The sequence below is a fragment of the Hylobates moloch genome, unplaced genomic scaffold, assembly GCF_009828535.3.
Source record: "Hylobates moloch isolate HMO894 unplaced genomic scaffold, HMol_V3 SCAFFOLD_10, whole genome shotgun sequence".
Lineage (NCBI taxonomy): Eukaryota > Metazoa > Chordata > Mammalia > Primates > Hylobatidae > Hylobates > Hylobates moloch.
Window position 1 is genome coordinate 66872913 of NW_026652285.1, and position 12306 is coordinate 66885218.

The 12306-nt window shown below is 40.8% G+C and overlaps 1 long non-coding RNA gene across 1 annotated transcript; it reads right to left on the reverse strand.

Annotated features, from left to right (window-relative positions):
- Positions 1-202: 202 nt before the first annotated feature.
- Positions 203-8546, reverse strand: LOC116475273 (uncharacterized). Its single transcript, XR_004249862.2, has 5 exons — positions 8341-8546; positions 3850-4704; positions 3442-3495; positions 2518-2637; positions 203-667 (listed from the first exon to the last, which is right to left on the reverse strand). It is a non-coding gene; the product is annotated as an uncharacterized LOC116475273 (long non-coding RNA).
- Positions 8547-12306: the final 3760 nt, after the last annotated feature.

Consider the following 12306-nt stretch of genomic DNA (forward strand, 5'->3'; position numbering starts at 1 on the left):
GGTTGGTGGCTGGTCCACTGGCTCCTGGCACACTCTTGCAGAGGTGGCTGGTTGCTCTTTGAGCCAGCTTGGCCTTGCTTGGCATGCACAGGCCACGGGTACTGACAAGCTGCTCCGAGTGAGCTTGTCTTATCTTGGGCCAAATTCTAAGTCTGGCCAGGGCCACAGAAGGCCGAGTCCCCTGGGTGGTAATCCTGGCTGCTGCAGGGGGGCCCATGGTGCCCCTCCCCTCCCAGGGCCCAGGATGAGGCCCGACTGGGACAGGACCCTTTAGGTATGGGACTTGTGCCCCAGGAGGGGGCCTCTGTCACACAGGTTGGGTGAGAAGATGTATGGCATGCTGCTGGCTGCCAGGGCTGTTGGGATGCACGTTCACCCTTCCCTCCAGGGACCTCAAAGTGACCAGCTTCCTCTTTAAGAATGATTTCCCAAGGCCAAGGAGACATCTGGGGCTGCAGGGCAGCTGGCCGCATGCTGCCCTGGCTTCTTCCATGTTGTGCTCATCACTACCCACCAAGGGGGGTCAGATGCAGGCACCATGCAGGGCGGTTGTCTCTGGACCTGCATCTTGGTTATCATGGAGCCGGACTGGGCCTGGTGACATGGTCCTGATGGGCTTGTCCTGGGTGGTCACAGGGGTGATCAGAAAAGATGCAGAATGGAATTGCTGCGAAAATGAATGAGATGACTGTCAGCACAGAACAGGCACCCGGTGAGTGTTCAGGGATTACCCTCAGTAGCTGCCCAGAGGCCAAAACCACCCACCTGATAGCGACTGTCCCCAAGCTAGGAGGAAGAGAAGAGAGCAGGTCCCACTCACCTGAGTCTAATCAGGCAGCTGTGTTGAGATATGCCTCTCAGCTAGAAAATGGTCCTTCACGCAGAGCCACTCGCAGACACTGCTGTGTGTCTCTAACTGCTCCACAACACAGAGGCGATGGGGGCTCAGCAACAGTGACATTGTGGGTGACACAACCCACCACAATGGGAGCCTGCTTGGGTCAACAGGGCCCAGAGTCAGTGTCCTCTATCCCTTGAACTGACATGTGTGCATGCAATGTGTTTGTGCATGTGTGTGTGCCTGTGTGTGTGCGCGCACATATGTGTGTGTTTGTCTTGCTTCTCTGGCCAGGCCTAGCTTCTCCACTCACGAGTGCACCCAGGTCCTCATCACTGTCACCACAAGGGCCCGTGGCCAGCATTAGAGCCTCTACAGGTGCTCCCCAATCTCTGCCCTCCCCACCCATGGTGGTCCTGAGGATGCAGACAGAGGAGGGGCACCGGGTAGAGCAGAGAGGGCTGGCACCTTCTCTAGGTGGAACGCAGGTCATGTGTAAAGTTGTAGGTCTGCCAAGCAGTGCTGGATTCAACACATCTTCTCACCTTCTCTTTCCAACCACCCTCCAGGGTGCCCTGACTCACCTTCCCTACAGATGGAGGCAAGGAGGCTCCACAGACAAACCCTCTGCCTGAGGTCATATAGTGGCCACCTGGCCAGGTTCCTACTGACCAGCTGCCCCTGACCAGGTTCCCACTGAAGAGGCCCCTAATGACCACTCCTCCACTGACCAGGTCCCACTGACCAAGTCCCCACTGACCATGTCTTCCTAACCAGGCCCGCACTTAATAGGCCTCATGGGCCAGACCCCACTGGCCAATTTCTCACTGACCTGGTCCCCACTGCCCAGGTTCCCACTGAGAAGACCACAATTTACCAGGTTGCCACTCACTCGACCTCCCACTGAACAATTCTCCATGGATCAGTCCCTAGCTGACCGAGCCCCCTCTGACCAGGCCCCTAGTATACTGTATAGGCCCCATCAACCAGTTTTTCACTATTTATGTTCCAACTGATCAGGCCCCACTAATAAGGCCACCAATGACCAGGTCCCCCGACTGACCGGTCTTCCAATGAGTAGGTCGCCAGGTTCCCACTGATGAGGCCTTTACTGAGGAGGCCACCATTAACCAGGCCCCTGCTGATCAGGTCCCAACTGGCCAGGTCCTGATGACCAGGTCGTCTCTGACCATGGTCCACTGACCAGGCCGCTGAGCAGCGGTGCTCAAAGATTTATTACAATGACCCCTTCAGCTCACAGACCCTCCCTCCTGCTTGTGTGCCCAGAGGTCAGGCCCAGGGGGTCTCTTTGGGACACAGGCTTTCCTCCAAGACACAGGGAGAGACAGTTGGCCTCAGGCTCCAGGTGCCCAGTTCCACACTCACGCCCAAAGGTCCTCTGGGCCCATCTCAAAGGAGACAGTGAGGTGGCCTGGCACTGCCTGAACATGCCATCTACCCTATTCCTGAGTGTCAGAGTGTGAGGAAGGGAGGGACATTTAGCAGATGAGACACTCTGTGCTGCTGGGTCTCCAAGGGCCCTTCCCACAGAGCCCCAATCTAAAGACACAGCACAGAGGCTACAGGAAGACTAATCCACAACCTTTGAGGCTGAGCCAGGGGACCACATGAGGATGGTCCCCAGAGAGCCAGAAGGCCCTTTGCTAGTTTCTTGGTACCTCAGTGGATGCGGCAGCAGTTCTTCTGTTGGACACTAGTGAGCGCATGCTGGGGAGGGCTTGCCTGTGCTTCCTCAGTGGTTCCACCTCTGCTTCTAAGAAAAATTACCCGTTCCAGGGCTGGGGCAGAGAAAACACAAGATTAGCTTAGAATATCTTGTGCCAGAAAGTAAAAAAGTCCTGCCAGAGTAACAGGGACAAATCAAAAAGACATAAAGTCAGCTTGAAATGTCTACCACTGGCCTAATCTTGGGGAACTGGACCACCAGAATCATGAGCTTTCCCTTTTCCCTTATTTATTGGTTTTATTTCTCCATGTAGAACAAAGAAGAGAATAAGAAAATAATCATCTGGCAACCATCATAGTAATAATTGTTCAAACACAAGTCATCCATGAAATGCTAAATCTAGTGGGTTCTGAGGAGTAACCAGATATTTACAGAGCCTCAAAGTATCTCCATACAAAATACGGTTGAACTACAACAAGAAAATCATAACATTAGCATGGACAAACCTGGGAAGTACTCCTGAACTCTCCTAAGTCATAAAAACTGTAAAATGCAAAGAAGCCTTCAATGACCTTTACTAAAGTATCAACGATGACTTGGTTGTTTGGCTGTTTAAACAGCTGACATTTGGGCAATTTGAGTATGTCAAACTCAATAATACTGGTTTTCATTTGCAAGATCCACTTAAAACTTAAGGAGGCTAAAAAACATCATTTAAAATACCCTATAAATTATCATCATACGTATGATACAAAAGTATCCTACTTCAGTAAATATTGTAATGTTATATATTTTATGAGAAACGATTAAAATGCTGTGTAAATAGCCCAGTAATAAAGTTTTATAATCTTTTAAATCATACGATTTTTCCTTAAGACTTTATGGTTAAATATTCTCTTCATTAGATGTGGCTTACCAGTGGATTCTAGAGAAGAAAGTAGATGGGAACTAGTGTCCAACACAGCAACAGCTGGAAAGAAAAAAAATTTATGTTCTTTACCTAAAACTCTTCAGTTAATTAAGTGTGAGTTTAAAAACTAAAGAGTTGAGAACTTTATCAGAGTTAATAAGAATGAGAAATATGTATATACATTTGCAATACAAAATTACTGTTAGATAATTTACACATGGCATTAATTCTAATTGTGTTTAAATATCAGAGCTTTTTCATTATTCATTCATGTAAGGAACAGCCACGTACTAAGGTACTAGAACCAGCACTGGAATTACAAGATGAAAATAGTATGGTCCACCTCCCAATAGTCATAGGCTATAACCTAAAAAAACAGACGGGCATGCAAAGTCCATATAGAGTCATAGATACCATGAGAGGTATACAGCAGGGCACTACTGGAACACACAGAAGGGACATGATCCCACTTTTGTGTCAATATCATCGGCCTTGTGGTGGAGGAGATACATAGGTTGATACCTGAAGGACAAGGAAAATCTTGCCAGATAGAGAGATGAGAGGAAGGCAAAGAGCCTGAGGTGAGGAAGAGCCCTGAGGAGTTCCACTCCATCCAGTTTGGCGCTGGAGCAAAGGGCAGAGTGGGGTAAGTGGTGAGAGACAAGGCTGAGTAACTTGACAAGAATCACATTGACATGGATGTTTTTATTTCATGGTGAAAAATGTGGAGCTTTTCCTGAGAACAGACGTAAGCCAATGACACAGTAAATGACAGGAGATTTAAAATGTCACTTCAGGTGATTGCTTATGAAGGGTTATTGCTCAGGTAAGGATTTCTGAATGAGTCTGAAGTCTGTTGGCCTTCAGTCTCTACCAAAACCCTGAGAACTTGATGATGGCTTTGTTTTCTGAGAATCGTTTCAGTGTGCTGGCTGACAGTTCCATGAGGATGGCAAAAATGAAGAAATTGTAGAGCCAGTGAAAAAGAGATGCATAGACTTCTTGGGAATTTTTTAAGCTATGGAACATGATGAATTTATGGTGCATAAGCAAAGTCTTCTCTGTGAAAGTTTTTGTTTTCACATCTTTCATTAGATGTGTGTAAGAAAAAAAATACTTGACGTAGTACCTACTAACCCAACAATGAAAAGGAATGCCATTTGCTATTTACACTTTATTTCTAAAATAAACCTAAATTTAATTAATAAATTTTGGCCACATACTTCTCTTTGTTTCTCTAATTATTTGTTCTACACAGTCCGGCTGCATCTAAAATAAGTAAAAATAATTAATAATGTTTAAGTTAAACAAGGAACATTATCATGAAAATAATATATCACTTACAAAATGTGGCCTTTAGTATTTTTAGTGACTAGACATAACTTGAAGTTTGCTTAAATAGAAAAATAATCACATAAATAAAGTAAAATTTCTACTTAAGTTTAGATAACAGAGAATGTATCTGTGTAATGCTGTTTAGAGCAATCTGACAAAAATACAGTTAATAGTGGTCTATTGCATATGCACGATTTTAGAAAGGTAGTGTTTTATTAGTACAAAGGTTAAACAATGGCCAGGCGTGGTGACTCATGCCTATAATCCCAGCACTTGGGGAGGCCAAGGCAGGCAGATCATGAGGTCAGGAGATTGAGACTTTCCTGGTCAACATGGGGAAACCCCATCTCTACTAAAAATATAAAAATTAGCTGGGTGTGGTGACATGCACCTGTCCCAGGGAGGCTAAGGCAGGAGAATTGCTTGAAGTCAGGAGGTGGAGGTTGCAGTGAGCCAAGATTGCACCACTGCACTCCAGCCTGGTGACAGAGTGAGACCCTGACTCAAAAAAAAAAAAAAAAAATTAAATAATTAAAGTCATCTTTTGCAATGAATGCATTGCTTTGAAATTCTTAGCAAAACTCTGCCCTTTATAAAAGTTTAATCCATTTTTTACTTCAACAAATTTTATCCTAAAATGAAATTTATATTCTCTACTTATAGTAAACTTTTTTTATAGTAAATTTTTCTTGTTTTTTTTTCTAGTTTGCATTCTAAATTAAGGTGGTACCTGTGTAGGTTTCTTCCAAAGGTATATTGAGGGATGCCAAGGTTTGGAGTACAATTGAACCCATCACAAACGTAGTGAGCATAGGACCCAATAAGTAGTTTTTCAACCCTGGCCCACTCTGTCCCTCCCCGTTCTTATTTCCCAGCGTCTGTTATTCCCATGTTTATGACAATGTGCACCCAATGTGTAGCTCCCACATGAATGAAAACATGAGATATTTGGTTTCTGTTTCTGTGTTAGTTTGCTTAGGAGAGTGGATTCCAGCTGTATCCATGTTGCTGCAAAGGACATGATTTTGTTCTTTTTATGGCTGCATAGTATTCCATGGTATATATGGAATTTTCCAATCTACCTTGGATTTTCAATCTACCTTGGATGAACCTGGATTGACTCCATGTCTTTGCTATTGTGAATAGTGCTGCAATCAAAATACATGTGCATGCATCTTTTTGTTACAATGATTTATTGTCCTGCTCAGTACCATCTTGTGGTATCACTTCACACCACAGGATAAAATCTTTGTTCAATAAAAGAGAAAGTAAGTGTTAGGAAAAATGTAAGAAATTAAAACCCTTATCCAATGCTGCTGGGAATGTAAAGTGATGCAGCCGCTTTGGAAAACAAACTGGCAGCTCCTCAGAAGGTTAAGCATGAAGTTACCATAAGACCCAGAAATTCCAGTCATAAGTATATACTCCAGAAAAATAAAAAACATGCAAGCACAAAAACTCATACATAAATGTTTACAGCAGCATTATTAATAGGAGTCAAAAAGTGGAAAGAGCCAGAACGTCCATCACCTTTGGGTGGGAAAGAACCCAAAGGTCCATCACCTGGCGAATGGATAAATAAACTGTTTGATATATCCATACAATCGAATATTACTCAGTAATAAGAAGAAATTAAGTACTGATACTGTATTAGGAGGAGACAGCAAAATGCCTAGGCAGATACGGAAGGGTCCCCGGAGAATCTCCAGCCAGCCCCACAAGTGTTTACACCAGATGTTATGTGCAGATAAGGGAACCTGGACTTGTCTTGCCTGGACATGCCAGCAGCAGACCAGAGGCCCACAAGCACTGGGGGAATGGGGTGGAGGCACCAGGAATTCACGCCTTATGCAGAGGAGGAGCCTGGCCGCTTCAGCTCATGTGTTCCTGGTATTCAATTGTGAGGTGGAAACCTGTTTGCAGGACCCCTCTCTTTGCTGAGAGCTTTCCTTTCACATAATAAATTATGTCCTCCTCATCCTTCAATGTGTCTGCATGCTTAATTTTTCCTGGTCATGAGAGAAGAACCCAGATGTAGCTGAACTAAGGAGAAAAACCCCGCATCAATACCTGTTACAACACAGATGCAGCATGAAAAATTATGCTAAGTGAAATAAGCCAGTCACAGTAGACCACTTGCTTTTTATTTCAGAGGCTTATAGGCAAATCTGTACAAAGAAGGTGGGTGGTTCCCTAGGGCTGAGGGAGGAAGGAAAACTAGTGAAGACGGCTAAGTGATGTGGGGTTTGTTTTCAGGGAGATGAAAATGTTCTAAAATTGATTGTAATGATGACTGCATAACTCTCTGAAAATACTGAAGTCAATGACTTGTATATTTTAAATGAGTGAATTGCATGGTGTGTTCATTATTTCTCAATAAACCTGTTACCAAGCCCCCCCAAATTAATTTGGTACTAGTGATCTGGAGACAGGTACTGCTTGGTTTCATATCACTGGCAAAAGTTCAAAACATAAGAGAATCAACAGCATGTTCTTTTTATAGAAAAAAGGTTTATATTTTAAAAACTATCGTTTTCATTAGTATCAAGTCTGTAAAATTAAATGAAAAATCTTTCTTTCACTGCTTAAAGCACTGAGAGATTTATATTGAGGAATAAGACCTTTTTTTCTTTGGCCCCAATTTCCATCTAAATGGTCTGGGAATCACACGCTTCAAACTATCAAATCTCATCAGATGGGTTTTATTAACTCTTATAATGCAGCTTACTTTCTCATCTGATTCTGGTACAGCATCACAGAGAGAAGAAGCTGAAGAAAATCGAACTATTTAACCCCCAAATATATTTTTCTGACATATTTTGAAATGGCTGCTGCAGGGCAAAGAGATTGAAATGGCCCTCATTAACGTAGCCCAATCTCTCCCCTTCTAGGTCTTCCCAGATCTGGGGAAGATTAACTAAGTGCCTGATGCATTTAAAGTCTGAAAGGATATATTTACCCTCTATTTTCTCAACATATTTTGGCCGAATTTGGGTTTTTCCATTATTAATATGTTCCCAAATTATGTGATTTTTAATCCCAAAACTGATTTAAAATTACCACATGTTGGAATACAAGTTATTCTATTATAAAGATACATGCATTTGTATGTTCATTGCAGCACTATTCACAATGGCAAAGACATGGACTCAATCCAGATGGCCATCAGTGATAGATGGGATAAAGAAAATGTGGTATATATACACCATGGAGCCATAAAAATGAATGAGATCATGCTCTTTGCAGGGACATGGATGAACTCAAAGCTGTTATCCTCAGCAAACTAATGCAGGAACAAAAAACCAAACACTACATTTTCTCACTTATAAATGGGAGCTGAACGAAGAGAACACATGGACTTGGGGAGGGGAACAACAAACACTGGGGCCTGTTGGGGTCAGGAGGGAGAGCATCAAGATCAATAGCTAATTCCTGCCGGGCTTAATATCTAGGTGATGGATCGACAGGTGGAGCAAACCATGATGGCACACATTTACCTAGGTAACAAACCTGCACGTCTCACACATGTAATCTAGACCTTAAGATAAAATTATTGTTTTAAAAAATTACCTTCTGTTTTAGCTTCTTAATCAGAATATCCATTCTCAGTTGATCTGTTTTTAAGTCTCCGGCAACTGAAGTCTTCATTTCCAAATACACTTAACATATTTATTGTCATTTCCAGGAGTTTCTTATATCTGCAGAAATGTGCAGAATTAGTAAGTCAAATATTTTTAAGAGTAAATATTTAATAATTGTTTAAACAGATATTATGTTATGGCATATCAAAGAAACACATCTATAAACTATGATCCTTTCAGTTTCAACTCAGCATAGTTTGGAAGCATTCTATATGAAATTATAATCTTAGATAAATAATATGAAGAACAATTTGATGGCATATATGGCAGGTAAAGTGGTATTACAACCATACAGTTGTTATTTTTATTTTTATTTTTTTGAGATGGAATTTCACTCTTCTTCCCCGGGCTGAAATGTGATGGTATGATCAGGGCTCACTGCAACCTCTGCCTCCTAGATTCAAGTGATTCTCCTGCCTCAGCTTCCCAAGTGGCTGGGATTACAGGCATGTACCACCACGCCTGGCTCATTTTGTATTTTTAATAAAGATGGAGTTTTGCCATGTTGGTCAGACTGGTCTTGAACTCCTGACCTCAAATGATCCACCCACCTTGGCCTCCCAAAGTGCTGGGATTACAAGTGTGAGCCACCACACCTGGCCTAACCACACACTTTTTGTAAATAAACTATTCATATCCATGTTGGTATGCTAAGATGAAATAATCTATCACTAAATGTAAGCCATAACCCAGAGATGAGTAACCAAGAAAAAAGTAAAACACATACATTTGAAAAAGACACAAAAATACATTTTGATACCCATTGACCACAGTCTATAAGAAGAAAAAAAAGTACACACAAAAAGCATCAAGGAGATCATTCAATGTAGAAAAAGAGAAGTAAGGAAACATCTTTCATATCTGAGTTGAGGAGAAAAAGGAAACAGGCAGTTTTAGAAAAAAGGAAAGGGGCAGAGAGATGTGCGACAATTTAAAGACTCTGAAGAAGAGATCTAGAGATCTTTGCTGACATAATGCCAACAAAATGAAAGAGATACAAAACCATGCAGAGAAAGGCAATGACAGAAAATTGTCGATTAGAATCAGAAAACCCACTTAAGTGCTCAGTAAATAAATAGAAAAGTAGCTGTGTTCAGGGCTTCAAAGACACATTCCTTTTTTTTTTTTAATCTGTGATCAAAACATGAATGCTCATTTTACTTTTAAGTTATACATATATATGAAATTTATTTCTGTAAAACAGAAGTTTAATAACACATATACTTCCTGTATACAATGGAGGTATCTGTGTAAAATGAGTAAATTTCCATATGTTTTATATCTAAAAGAAAAAGAAGCAGAAACAAAATATAAGCTACATATCAAGACAAATTTTGATGTTAAAGTTACACAAATAGGTCTTCTTTAAAGAATTTGAATGCAGCAGAGGATACTACAAAAGGAAGAAAAGATGACCACAGACAGCAAAAAATCTTCAGAAATAAAAATTCAAACTAGATAATGAAGAGTGCACTTGACATTATATATCCAAGGCTTTGACATTGTTTTCAAAATCATTAAAGAATAAGTGGCTGGGCACGGTGGCTCATGCCACTTTGGGAGGCTGAGGCGGGCAGATCACGAGGTCAGGAGTTCGAGATCAGCCTGACCAACTTTGCAAAACCCCATCTCTACTAAAAAATACAAAAATTAGCTGGGTGTGGTGGCACATGCCTGTAATCCCAGCTACTCAGGAGGCTGAGGCAGGAGAATTGCTTGGAGGCATAGGTTGCAGTGAGCTGAGATGGCACCACTGCACTCCAGCCTGGGAGACAGAGCCAGACTCTGTCTCAAAAGAAAAAAAATAAATAAATAAAAATAAATAAACAAATAAGTATAATATTTTGGCATTCAAAAAATTTTCAGATTATGTTGTTTCTCTTTTATACATATTTTTAATATAAATTTTTTCATCCCAACCTTGCCCCAGCAGCTCAGCTGACTCCCAACCCCATGACGCACATGCTATAAAGTTGTGTTGTGAGTTTCTGAAATACATTTTAAAATAGAATTCTTTTAATTATGAAAATGGAGACATAAAATGAATTTGTATCTCGGTTTTAGTCAAGTAAAATTAGAGTTAAATCAATTAATAAATGGTTAAAATATTCTACAATATGAAAACCATACCTAGTTGCCTCTTCTTCTAATTCATGATTTTTCTTTCTTATTTGATTCACATTATACTCCAGTGATGATACTAACACAAAAAGTTTCCTTAATTCTTCGTTTTTTGATTCAGGCTTAAAAAAAGTGTTTAAAATTATTTTTGTAAAATCTAGAGATGCTCTTTTATCTTAAAAATATTATTTCTCATAAGTTGATGAGTAATATGTATTTAGGCAGGGGTATAAAGTGCATTTTATAAACCTGATGCCAATAAGGGCAGATTTCAAAAATAGTTACTTTTCTTAAAACTGCTAAAAATGATTCATACTTTCATCATTATATTTTCTGAAATTTAAACAGCCAAAAATGTTTGTTACAAACAAGGGTTTTTACACATAAGATACTAAGGGTTAGTAAAAAAAAAAAAAGTGTAGTTATATTTACATTTTAGTTTTTAAAGATGCTCTGGAAACATTGTCATTAATAGTTTAAGATATTCTAAGTTTTCTTAAATTACATCTTACTAAGATGATTTTTAGAAAAGTCTTATCTGTTTCCCATTACATTTTTGATTCCCGTCTGTCTTCAGGCTGAGTCAATACTGTCATTCTCTGTAAGTATTCACCCACAGGTTTCAGTTTTTCCCTTTCTCTTGACGATTTCTCTTTAAATAAAGTTTTTTTATATAATAAACAAAAACACAACTTTTGTCTACTTTTTGTGGTTTTTCTATTGTCTCGTTTCTCCCCTTCCATTGGACTCTATGAAACATGTTCTTAATGAGAAATCTATTTTTCATCACTTATTGTGTTTTTAATACTGAAATCTGATTTTTAATAATTCCAATAAAAAAGTCCAAGGGTCATGAAGGACTTTATCCTGCTTTACTCAGCAGCAACTGTGAGCAGTGACCAAATGTTCCCTCTGCTCCTCTGACCCCACTTCATTTCTAAATGCAGCAACCTCTGTTCTTCAGCCCTATTCCTTTCTGTTTTTGTTTGTTTGTTTGTTTGTTTGTTTTTGAGATGGAGTCCCCCACTGTCACCCAGGCTGGAGTGCAGTAGCATGATCTCAGCTCACCACAACCTCCGCCTTCTGGGTTCAAGCAATTCTCCTGCCTCACCCTCCCAAGTAGCTAGGATTACAGGCTTGTACTACCACGCCCAGCTATTTTTTCATATTTTTAGTAGAGACAGAGTTTCACTATGTTGGCCAGACTGATCTTGAACTCCTGACCTCATGATCTGCCTGCCTTGGCCTCCCAAAGTACTGGGATTACAGGTGTGAGCCACCATGCCCGGCTGCTATTCCACTTTTTAAATTCTCTCAGGACTCCTAATATCTCAAAACTTTGACCTAGATTCCCTAATCTACACTTCCAGCTCTGACCTTTTTCTTGAGGCCTCTTCCTTCTACTACACATATTATAGACAATATTCTCAACCACATGCTCAGACATTGCTACTTGGTGCAGATTACTTTCGTAGATAGTGAATCTTGTCTATTTTATGTTGGTTCTTATTGATGTTACTTTCAGTACACTGTTATTTTCTAATCTCAAAGGGGGACAGTCTCACCATTACGATATTGACCAGTATACCTTGTCCTTTTTTTCTTCTTTTTTGGACCAGTATACTTCATCCCTTTTTTTCTTTTTCTTTTTTTTTTTTGAGATGGAGTCACACTGTGTCATTCAGGCTGGAGTGCAGTGGCGCCATCTTGGCTTACTGCAACTTCCACCTCCTGAGTTCAAGTGATTCTCCTGCCTCGGCCTCCCAAGTAGCTA